Below are 12,754 nucleotides of genomic sequence, written 5' to 3' on the forward strand. Positions count from 1 at the left end.
GCATCTACATGACACCTGTATACTGATAAGTCCCCAATGATACATTTATATCTCAGAACTTTTCTCCAAGCTCCAGATTCATACACTCAACCACCTAATTGCCATCTCTATGTGTACAATGTACCGACGACAGCTGGAGTTGCCATGGGTACAATGGAACTCTTGCAATTTTTTCCTGCAGATGCATCCCTACTACCTCCCAAGTTCTCTCCATATCAGTAAATGGCACTATCATCTACCTAGATATTCAAACCCCTGTTGCTTCTCTTCCATCAGCCCCACCCTACAAGCGTTCTCAGTTCTATCTCAAAAATGTCCCTTGAGTCTGGCCTTTTCTCTCCATTGCTATGGCCATCACATTCAGCCCAGACAACTGTCATTGCCCTATTGGAAGCCACACAGTCCCCTCTAACTGGCAGTTCCTCAGATACCCTACGGTGTTGCCCACCTTAGGACCCATTTTCTTTGTTCCCACCCTCCACCTACTGCCATTGTTCAGGTGGCTGCTATCCTTGAGTATCCGTTAGTTCTCCGCTTAAATGCCATTTCCCAGAGAGCTCATCTCGCACCACTCCTCCAAAAATAGGTCTGCCTTTCTTAGTCCTATCTCATTTCCCCTGCTTGCTTCCTTCACGGCATCAGTTAGAATTTTTAAATATTTTATTTGTTTATCTTCTTGTTGGTATCGACCGGCCTCAGGAATGTAAGCACTCTGAGGGCTGGTTGGTTCATCACTGCATCCCCTTGGACACGGGCACCAAGCACTCAATAAGCTTCCCGATTGAATACTCAGCCTGGGTTACATGGAGAAGGCGCTCAGAAGAGGTGACGTTTGAGCTGGGCCTCTTCCAATGACCTTGTCCCATGGCACTTTGCTCAGACATCTGTTAGAACATTTCATTATAACGAGTGCTGAGTGTTTTCTTGTCTGTCTGCTCACATCCTCGTATCTCTCTGAGGATCAGGACCACATTAATTCCTTGGTGCCCCAACTTATTATTACAATTGTGTGTTAGTGTAATTCAATGTCTACCTTGGGAAAGAGACGCTAAGGGCATAGAGGGCAGAAGGGGATGGTTTTAAGGGGTGAGAGGGCCAAACTTGAGAATTCATGACCTTTGCTTATGGGGACACAGCCTCTTTTTAAGGTTCTGGTCAGATGAACTTCTTGGCCCAGGAGTCAGTAACCAGGCTTTGACCGCTAAGGGTTGATAGGATTCAGATAGGTTACAAGAATAATTAGTTGGAGAGCAACTGATCCTGTGAAGCCAAAAATGTATTTGTCATAGTCAATCGTGCTCCCATGCTGCTGTCTGGGAAAGATGACAAACTCCTAGAGCTGCTGTTATTTTAAAAAGGAAGGGAGTTGAATCAGATGAGACATTGAGCCCACTCCCCATGCCCCATCTTTCCCAGGACTTCCTGCCTCCTCTCAGGATGTCTTTCTATTCCTTTTCCTTGCTTCTTATGAAGGAAAGCAAGGAGAAGCTAGCATGCATTTGATATTCAGACACAAAGGATTTCTCAAGTCAAAGATGATATTTAAATTTCACCAATGAATAAAATCCAAGGCCCAACAGTTACACTGCTTGAAACACGGATTTAGAATAAGTGCCCAGAAGCTGACAACAATGTTGTTAAATGGATGCTTTTTTAACTTTTGAAGAGATTCTGAATGTTTAACCATCCCCAATAGAATTCTCTTCTCTGGCTTCCTATTGTGGTTAGAAAATAAGAGCCAGGCTTTAAAAAAGAATGAAATCTTACTTACCATTTGAGGATGGACCTAGAGGGTATTATGCTAAGTGAAATAAGTCAGACAGAAAAGGACCTATACCATCTGATTTCACTTATATGTGGAATCTAAAAAAGAAAATAAATGAAGAAACAAAGCAGAAACAAGCTCAAAGATACAGAAAACAGGCTGATGTTCGTCAGAGGGACAGGGATTAAGAAGTACAAATTGGTAGTTACAAAATAGTCACAAAGATGTCAAGTGCAGGTAAGGGAATATTAGTTAATAATACAATGACTATGTATGAGGCCAGATGAATGCAAGGCTTAATGGGGGAATCGCTTCATAAATTATGTAAGTGTTTATCCACTATGCTGTATATCTGACACTAAAATAATACTGAATGTCAACTGCGATTGGAGAAAAAAAAGAAAAAAGAGTCAGGAGTCTAGAAAGAATGTCTCGTAGCTGGTATGTGCGTTTTCTGGTAACCTAAATGAACATGTGTGGAATTTCGATACTTCCTGAAGTGGAGTTCTTTCCTGGAGTTTTCTGGTGGCGGGACAAGTTGAGGGGTATTTGTTGTGTCCTGATGGGACAAGACAATAAAAACTGTGCCCAGCACCTTCTTTCTTGACCCTCAGTGAGAACTCTGTGATTGGATGAGGCGCTAGTTGATGGAACCCCTCCCTGAGCCTTACAGGAAGGCCTTCACCGGAAACCACCCTCACCATCCTCACTGCCGGTGCTAGAGTCCTCCTGGATCCAGAGCCAGGGCATGCAAACTGCTGTTTGTTTTTAGGTGAAAATAGAGTCCAAGGAGAGAGGCTGAGTTTTCATGTTTCCTTTGACATAGAAGGCATTGTTAGTTGGGAGAACCAAGCATATACAGATCATGGTTTTACTCTATTTGCTTTCTCTCTCCCGGGGAAGGCTCTCTATGAGTTCCCAGGAAAGTAAACTCCAGTTTCTCACAAGTCCACACATCATTGTTCAGCAATCAGCAAGACCAAACCAGTTTGTCCAGAAGGGGGCACTGTAGAGCCTCACTGCGGCAGCTGCGGGCAATGGTGATTTTCCTGCTGTTTTGAAGCAAGAGCCAGAAGGTGAATTGCCTCTTTCCCAGGCCAGCAGCAGCTGTTGCATTGGTTTTTAAGAAGGGAAGCCATACCACGTCGATTATTTACATTCCAAGTGACCTGGAGTTGTTAAATCAACCAGCAGAGCTCTCGAAAGCCCAAGACTACATCCGGGACAACTGGGCAGCAGTGGAGTTGACAGCGGTCGCCATTTACCAGTGTGGTCTGGGCTCCTTGTCGTCCTCCTCCTGGCTTCTCCTTGAGAGTCATCAGCGGGGTTCAAACAAGATTTGCTGGTTCCTGAGCTCGGGTATGTCCAGCCTGGTTTTGCCTGGGTTATTGACAGACTTTTGAAGGTGAAGGGGTAACCGTGGGGAAGAAGAGAGGCCTTTGAAGAGGGAGAAAAAGACACTTGAGGGATTGCAAAGTACATTTTGAAAGGGTTGGAAAGGCCCCAGAATAAGCAATACGAGAAAGGAAGCATGAAAACAGATATTTCTCTTTTCGAAGCGACTAACCAACCACCCCAGAAATCTAGCTTGTGTTCCAACCCCATTGGAAGCAGGCGACACAATTAAAATAGGCGTGAAAATGCCGTGTTTTTGTTACAGGTCCGCTCCCTCAGAAGGCAGCCCTAGAGGAGTCAGGGACGTACCCATGTGCCCATATGTTGGTCTAAAGAGGACTTTATCGCTTCCCCTTGAAGCTGACTGCTGAGGCCAGCCAGTGCGATGAAGATGGTCCCATGATTTTAAGGAGCAGAAAGGACAATTTGTGTCTAACCTTTGAGTTTCTCATGTCCTATTACCACAGGCATTTGTTGAATAAATACATGGAAGCAGTCAAAAAGCTCACTGGATGAATTATTTAGCACAGGAATTTCTGATTCCTCCTTCAAGAGAATCTTAGATTATTTGAGTAGAAATGTAGGAAAACAGGGAAACATGGTCGGCTTCAGGGTCCTGAGCTCAGACCGGTCCTGTCCTTGTTTTAACGCTTTGCACTTGCCATCTTGAAATTCTTAAGAAAAAGGGACCTTGTGTTCTTCTTTTGCACTGGGCCCCACGAATTATGTGGCTAGTCCTTCAGGGAAGCCACAGCTCTGCAGGCCTGTATAAAGTAACTATTTTTTAAAAATACGTTTTTATTGATTTCAGAGAGAGAGAGGAAGGGAGAGGGAGAGGGGGATAGAAATATCAGTGATGAGAGAGAATCATTGAGCAGCTGCCTCCTGCACACACCCTACTGGTGATCAGGCCCCAAACCCAGGCATGTGCCCCTTACTGGAACTCGAACCGTGACCTCCAGGTTCATGGGTCAACGTTCAACCACTGAGCCACACTGGCAGGGCTGAAATACTATTAATGATGACAGTGACCAGGATAAAGATGATAACCTTGAGGATATCTGATCTCTTACAGTGCACTAGAATATTTCAATAAGGAGATATAGTACTTTGCATAATACAGCTTCTGGGAGCCAGTGTTACACGGCGGTTAAAATAATGTATTCATATTGAGAAAGACCTAAACAAAATGTCCTGTTCCTTCACTGACTAGCAGTATAACTTCAAGGAAGTTGATTAGTCTCTCTGAGACTTAGTTTGTTTATCTATTACAAAGGGACAATAGCCCCACTGGGTAGGGTTTTGGAAAGGATTAAGGCAGGACTGTGTGACTCACTGAGCACAGTTCTGGGAGATGGAGGACACCCTGTACTGATGACTGTCATTCTTCTTCTTGGAATAGCATGACTGTATTACTTTCAGCCCGCTGAACTCAGATTGGGTGATCCATCAGTCTCCTGGCTTTGCAAATTAGGTTGCTAACACTTGCTGCATACGAACAAGTATGTTTGCTAGTTCTCATAGAGCCACAGGTGATAAGATTAGAAAGTAAGTCCTGGACTTCTTTGATCTTATGGGTGGTGTATTTGCACTAGCAAAGGTTTGTTAGATTTTTCTCTTATGTGCTTTTAACCCTTGAACTATTTTTACTCCCTACGTGTCTTACTCGAATGGTGTTTTTGGGGCCACTATGTCTCCAGCTCTCTGACACCACTTGGTGTCCTGCAATTCAATTCAATATCGACACAGTCAACCCGGAGTTAGCGTCAGATCCCATAAATTAAGGGTTCAGTTCCAGGAGACTGCCCCCATTTTGGATGCCAGTCTCAAGCCCAGGTTGTACTGTTGGTTGACAGGCTATAAATCCAGTGGGTTCCCACAATTCCCTCCTCTGGTGTGAAAATTTACTAGATCAATTCATAGAAGTCAGGGAACCACTTTACTATTGTTTTCTTGTTTATTCTAAAAGATACAACTCAAGAACAGCCAAATGGAAGAGATGCATAGGGCAAGGTGTGGGGAAAGGGGCACGGTGCTTTCCCAACCCTTTGATGTGCTCCCCAACCCACAAGCTCTGGAAGCCATCATCCAGATCGGCTTCATTATCTGGGGTAGGTCAAGCTCAAGGTGGTTGCTTTACTTCGTTTCCCAGGTGCCGTAGGAGATGTCTGTCAGGGACTAAGTGTCTGCGAAAGGTCAACTCTTGACCTCCTTAAGGATGAAGGTGGCCGAAACCGGTTTGGCTCAGTAGGTAGAGCATTGGCCTGCAGACTGAAAGGTCCCGGGTTCGATTCCGGTCAAGGGCATGTACCTGGGTTTCCGGCACATCCCCAGTAGGAGGTGTGCAGGAGGCAGCTGATCGATGATGTTTCTAATTCTCTATCTCTCTTCCTTCCTCTCTGTAAAAAATCAATAAAATATATTTTAAAAAAAAAGGATGAAGGTGAACTACATGGGGAAGACAGTGATTCAGGAAGCAGAGGGAAGAGCCACAAAGAGGAGTATGAAGGACTTGCTAAAGGTCCATGTGGATGGGTTTGCTCTTTCCAGCCGCTAGGAACAGATTTTGGCTGAAAATGTTTGTTTTGTAAGTACAATACCGTGCAGGCTGATATGCAAATCAACTCTCCCAGATGAAGCCTCTCCTGGAACAGGGCTATGACCCTGACCCAGCCACCGGCAGGCTCTGCAGGGCTAGGGTGGTGCCCTTCCTTCCCCTTCAGGGGGCTCTGAATGGGCTCTCTCTAAAATGCAAGATATGCTCATCTCACCTGTTTCACAGCCCCACGGAGCCGAGTAGGAAGCTAAGCCCTCTGTGCTTAGGGTAAGACTGCCTTTATTTAGCTCTCTTAAGATTAAGTCACTCACATCACCCCTCTGAGACAGATAGGCAGTGGCGTTGCTTTTATTATCTGACACACTGTGGTTTATGCTTGGGATCCTTGGTGCCAGACTACTCACCACAGGTAGCACTTCAAGTGTGGGCTGAGTTTCCTTGGTCAAACTCAGACCATGTTTTTGCTCTGTCCCCTTTAAAAGGGAGAGTCATCAGCGCACGTGAAAGTTGAAATGAATCCGGACTAGGCTTCTGGGTCATGGTGAGGATAATAAGCTGTGTCTGCTTGTTGTCACCATGGACTCAGGATGTTCCAGGCCATTTGGCCCAGCCCCCTCACTGTCCCGAGGCCCACAGGCAGAGCAGGTTGAGACCAGAGCATAGTTCTTGTTCTGCCCTGGGCTTCTGGACCAGAAGGCTACCCACTACAGTGGGGCCTTGACTTATGAGTTTAATTCGTTCCGTGACGGAGCTCATAACTCAAATTACTCGTATGTCAAATCAATTTTGATGTTGTGGCGTTCACTGTGACGTTCGCTGCACCAACTAGCGGTGGGGTATCTGAAGCTGGCTCGTAACCCGAATTTTAGCTCGCAACTCAAAGCAAAAAATCGGCTGAGAGACGGCTCATATCTCGAAAAACTTGTTAGTCGGGACACCCATAAGTCAAGGCCCCACTGTATATCTCCCAGAATGCTCTGTGAGTCTTAAAGGCTGGGAGAAAGGAGACCAGGAGGTTCTTCCATCTAAAGTCAAAGACTGTGGCTCAGGCATGGTCTGAGCCTTTCTTCTCCCTGTGAGCTTTAGAGCAGCGGTTGCCAACCTTTCGGACCTCATGGACCACCAGTGGTCCGCGGACAACCGGTTGGCGACCGCTGCTTTAGAAGACGTGTCCCCTACTTGGCCTGGGCTCTTCCCTCTACTCCCTGGATGCTGGCTCCAACGGGGTCCCTGGGACTATCCCTTGGAGGATGCCACTTCCTCCAGCGGTCTCGGTGGATGGGCTGAGGTGGCAAAGCCAGACTTCCCTTAGCTTTCCTGCCCCCGAATTCCCAGGGCCTCTCGCACACGAGGGGGTTGTGAATGTCCCATTTTTAACGGAAGATACGGGAATAACTAGAGGGAATACTGATTTAAAAGAGATAAGCATAAAAATTACTATTCTCAGGACTTGGGAGATGAAAATTTTTTCAACTTTTGACAGGAGGTTTCCTGAGAGAGTGACTCACTCCTGATGCTCAGGGAAGGGGCTCCTTGGTGGTCTCCCATGCGGAAACCCCCCACTGCTGCCCACAGGGAGCTGGGTGTTGTCCTTGCATCCCCAAGGCCCTCCCTGCTCAGGGAAAGCCTGTAATTGTTCAGTGTCGGGGGTTCCTGAAGTTGGAGTCAATCACTAAATGGCACAGCCAGAGCATCTACAGGGAGGATGCTCTCACCCCCTGAGAGCTCCCCTCCTCCTGGGCCTCTGGGACCCTCTGAGTCACTACAGGGCACAGCCCACACTTATCACAGGGGTGAGGGGTGGGGGACACATGAGCTCCGGAGGTCAACAGTGGTCCTTGGGGCCAGTGCACCCTCCATACCTACCTATCTACCAAGGAGAGAAATGTCTTCCTCCAAGGCAGCGTGCCCTGCAGCCATATCCTCCACCTCCCTGCCACACACACACACACACAGAAAATTTAGCTTTATTGTGCATTGTCCTTTCTCCCTCTTCCTGCTGCCATAATACACCCAGTGGCTTCAGGATGAGACAGAAATGGGACCAGTATTGTGCGTCTAAGCCAGCGGTTCTCAACCTGTGGGTCGCAACCCTTTGGCGGTGGAACGACCCTTTCACAGGGGTCGCCTAAGACCATCCTGCATATCAGATATTTACATGATGATTCATAACAGTAGCAACATTACAGTTATAGAGTAGCAACAAAAATAATTTTATGGTTGGGTCACAACCTGAGGAACTGTATTTAAAGGGCCAGAAGGTTGAGAACCACTGCATAAGCCCAAGGCCTCCTGCCCCCGATCACACCCACCAACTAAATAAAAATCTGCAGGTGTGAATCTTCCTGGAATTCCATTCCTTTCGAGGCTTTTGGGACCTTGGTCCTGCAGCGGATAAAAAGGAACTGAGGGTGAGACCGTGCGGAAGAGAAGGGATGGCCCTGCTGGCCTGCTCTGGCTTTTCCTGCCGAGTCACTCGATCATTTCCACAGGCCAGAAAGATCATGCTCCTTTGACTGAAGTTAGGGAATTTTTCTTGTTAATCAGGGAGTTAAATTAACGAGTTTGTCTTTCATACGTTTGGATAGCGGCCTTTCCCTCCAGCAGGGACAGGCTGCCCATCTGCATGTCCACCGTCCAAGGGTAGGGTCGCCATGGAGGTGAGAGCAGCGAGGCAGTGGCTGTGGTGTCCGGTGGAGGCTTTGGGGACCCAGCTGATGTGAGTCTGATCCCTCACACCTGGCTGAGGGCGCGTCCTGGGGCAGCAGTGGATCTCAGGTCTTCATTGTGACACCCCAACAAATCAGGGCACCACCGCTGCCTGCAGCTGGGGGTCGGGGGCAGGATCCCATGCAGGGGGCTTTCTTTAAGACAGAGGCCCTGGGATGAAGGTTCGGGTTTATTCAGGGGCCGGGACAGGAATTGATGATAGAAGGGAAGTAAGCTTTGCAAATTGCAGAGGGAGGGAGGGCGCCATTGAACAAAGAAGTCTTCTTTTTTTACAAGAGACCAAGAATGCTCAGTCATGGTTACAAAAGAGTCTCAAGGGCCATGGGACCTCGTTAGCCATTCCCAGGAGAAGAAAGCCACGGGGAGGAAGAGGAAATGTGTGAAAGAAACACACGCTAATAAAAAGGAGTCTCTATTCTCTCCCAGCTTTTAAAAGTGGAACATTTTAGGCAAACAAACCTCTATAATGTCCCCAAGCCATGTTAAGGTGCATGTTTTATTCATACGTATGATGATTTTTATTTGGTTATTTTGGGCCCTGGGCTGCTCACAAATCACTGAAGGGAATGCTCAAAGCTCAAGGGAAAAGTGGTTGGTGACTTTTTTTTTTAAAATATATTTTATTGATTTTTTACAGAGAGGAAGGGAGAGAGATAGAGAGTTAGAAGCATCGATGAGAGAGAAACATCGATCAGCTGCCTCCTGCACATCCCCTACTGGGGATGTGCCTGCAACCCAGGTACATGCCCTTGACCGGAATCGAACCTGGGACCTTTCAGTCCGCAGGCTGACGCTCTATCCACTGAGCCAAACCAGTTTTGGCAACTTTTTTCACATGTGTGACATGCCCATGCTTTTTGTCTGACTGCCTCTTTCTGGTTACCAAATCCTAATTAGGTGAAAGGCTTAGCAGTGAACACCAGCTTTGGAATTATTTTTGCCATCTCCACTCAGGACAATAAGGCAGCAGAAAGAATAGAAGCATGGGCTGTGGGTCGCCTACAGCCATGTGTCTTTGAAGGGGCCAGGGAAGGGACTTTTGTATTAGCAATGGGGCAGAGGCCAGATCAGGGGCTGCGCTCTTCAACGTGGCAGCTTTAGGAATCAGAGGGCCTTCCAGAATATCACATGACCCCCAGCTGAAGCTGCAGTGAACTGTGGTGTCATTCACTGGTTTAACAGGTACCCGTGGAATGACGGGCCCTCTGAGAGTCACACATAGCATCTCTTGGAGCCCGGAAGTCCAGTGCCTGGAGACAATGCACCTTGGTCTTCTGCAACCCGCAGTCCCTATGCCCTGGCCAAGACCTTTGCATAGGACACCTGGCACAACAAGAAGGGGCTAGAGATGCTTAAATCTAGGACCAGCTACTTTCCAGATGAGTGCCTTGGCTTTTGGGAGATCCAGGTTCCTCCTCTGTCTCTATTATGAAGTAGAGAAAATAGCATCTGCTTTGCAGGGCAGTAAGGAAGGTCACCTGTCATTTGACCAGTGCTGGGAGACACAGGTGCTCAGAAGCAGGCGGCTGTTTTAAAACATAGTTCCATTGTGTTTGCATTCCCTCTGGAACGCCTGAAACTGAGCATTTAAGATGTAGAACACCTTCAAAGTGTATTATTGCTACACGTACGCATCCTCCCCCTCCAAGCGCAGCTAGCTGCTGTGGAACCAGGAAGGAAGACAGCTGCTGTTCAGGACTCAGAGCACCCCGTCTAGTGTCTTCCCCGACCCCTCTGCTGCCACTGGAAAGAGTCTGGGAGCCCTGCAAGCCTGTATTTGGCAGCCAGAAGGTTGGGAGTGCGAGCTTTCCCTTCAGGTCTGGCCTGGCAAGTCTAAGAAGCAGGGATAACAAACTCAGTAAGCATACACACCCTTTGGCCCTGGGAATCCTGCCCCAAAGCAGCAGGGGCAGGCTTCCTGCACCCAGGGCCCTGGACGCAGGGGGGCGCTGCAGCTCCACTTTTCCTCAAAGATGGCCGGAGGCCCCCTTGGGTTTCCCCACTGAGCCTGAAAGATCCTAGGTTTCCTTTGTACTTGCCTGGTTTCACATTCTCTGTGCCTTCCGGTGTGGCAATCAGTGGAAGGCTGGCAGTGCCCTTAAAAAAGCAAAACAAAATGTGCATGGATTCTTCAACCAGAAAAGGAAAACATTTGCCACCAATACATTCGTTATTGTGACAAACATTTAAAAGTACATAAAAGGCAAAACAAATTTTACATACCCCTTGAGAGTAGTATTCAACATACACAGGGATGCGCAGACACACACACACACACACACACACACACACACACACAAATAGGACAGTTATAAGCGATTTTTATTTATTTGCCAAAGTAGGGTATTACTCTGAAAACGATTTTATTCACTTTGTTCACTTAACAATAGCCCCAGCAAACTTTTTTTTAGACATCCCCACTTAGTTTTTCCCTGACTTTGGATATCTGGAACTATAACTCTGAGGTTTGAAGCCCTAAGTTACTGGGGTTGAAAATGGAAAAATAAGGCATCGCATTGCAAATTCCCAACTGAAGCGAGGAGCGGTTTAGAATGATCACAGATTGGTCACTCCGAAAGCAGCATCTGAGCAGTTTTAATTTTCTGGAGGGTAGAAGGCAGGTCACTCTTCCTAAAACTGAAAGAGCAGCTACAACCCTTACATTCCCTGAGGACAGGCCTCCTTTTCATACCATTTCCTTGTGGACTGATTGGCAGCCAGATGGGCTGACTGGTTCTCCAGGCCACAGGCGGGATTTAGCTCTATAGGTAGCAAGGGGTTGTTTGGGGCAGGGGCATTCAAAGGAGAAATGGCTTTGTCATCAGACTGGTACAGGTTCAGGTCCCAGCTCTGGTCCTTGCTGCCCAGCTGGGTAACCTTGGGGCAATTACTGAATCGCTCAGAGCCTCATTTATCAATTCAGTAATAAAACTCCTCTTGCAGGATGGTCGTCCATATCGAGTCAAGTAAGATATAGAAATGACTTGGAACCATGACTGGCAGTTAATAGCACTGCAGGCCATACAGTCTCTGTTGCAACTACTCAACAATATGTAAGTGAGGGAGTGTGCATATGTTCCAAAAGGAGTTTATTTACAAAAACAGATGACAAGGTGGGTTTGACCCTGGGTCCGTAGCTTGCTGACCCTGCTCTAGGTCAGTACTGTCCACTAGAAATGTAATGTGAGCCATGTTGGTAATATTAAATTTGCTTGTAGCCGCAGGAAAAAAGGTAAAGAGAAACAGGGGAAATTAGTTTTAATAATAGGTTTTATTTTTACTTCAAATTATACAAACCATTATTGTTTCAGCATGTAATCAATGTGAAAAATCATTAATGAGGTATTTTACTTTAATATTTGGTACTATTTTTAAAAATCAGCTGTGTCTTTTAAACTTATGGCACTGCTCATTTCATACAAGTCACCTCTCAAGTGCTCAGTCACAGTACTGAGTGACACGGCTTCGGACAGTGCTTCTTAAACTGCAGGCCATAAGCAGTTAGTGGGACAAGAAATCCATTTAGTAGAAAAAGTCACATTTAAAAAATGAAGCGCAGGAGAATAGAAACTATCAGAGTACATTGCACAGACAAAGGATGTCAGTTGTTTCTGCAGTTTTGTGTGTGCATACATGCGTGTGTTTGTGTGCATATGTGTGCGTGTGCTGGGTCATAATCCATTTCTTCCTGTGGATTATTGTCCAGCATGTTTGAAATTCGCTGTTTCCAATATGGAGGTCAAGTTTTTTGTTTTGTTTTTGAAATCACACTGAGTGAGATGTTTAGCTTCTTTCTTAGGCTGCACAGTGCTGTGTCAAAGCCCTCTGCTGATCAAAGGAATGAATGTCTGAAACCAGCCAAACCAGTTACTAAATGTCATGCCGACCATTTAAAAAACACACATCAACATTTCCAACTTTAAACTTTACTTTCTCCCTACTTGATCGCAGAGAATCTGCATTTCACAGAGAACACACTGAGACGGTGCGGTCACATGTGAAACCGAGACCCCGACCTCAGCAGTGGTTTGGGATGCAAATGGGGAAGGCGGAGAGCCCAGCTGGAGGACAGTTTATTCCCCACCCCACGTGCTGGGGCTCCTCCTGTGCACGGGAGAGGGAACCTGGGTCGACTCACCCCGTGAGTTCAGTGTCACGAGTCATTCGCTGCTTGGAATTTTTGACTATATGAAATGAAAGTTAGAGATATTGCTTTAAACTGTTTCATTCTCTCCTTGAGTTTCCTCCACCAATTTTTCTGAGCACCCCAAAACAAAGGCGTTGGGTTTTTTTTTCAGGCTCTGGGC

General features: G+C 46.7%; 1 protein-coding gene across 1 annotated transcript in view; it reads left to right on the forward strand.

Moving 5' to 3' along the window:
* The first annotated feature begins 2,867 nt into the window (after positions 1-2,867).
* SLC1A2 (solute carrier family 1 member 2) overlaps positions 2,868-12,754 on the forward strand; it is a 107,539-nt gene continuing 97,652 nt past the window's right edge. Inside the window, exon 1 of the mRNA XM_059709664.1 lies at positions 2,868-3,124. The gene's annotated coding sequence lies outside the window, so the exon portion shown is untranslated. The remainder of the gene's footprint in view (positions 3,125-12,754) is intronic.

Source organism: Myotis daubentonii, chromosome 9 (genome assembly GCF_963259705.1).
Source record: "Myotis daubentonii chromosome 9, mMyoDau2.1, whole genome shotgun sequence".
NCBI lineage: Eukaryota > Metazoa > Chordata > Mammalia > Chiroptera > Vespertilionidae > Myotis > Myotis daubentonii.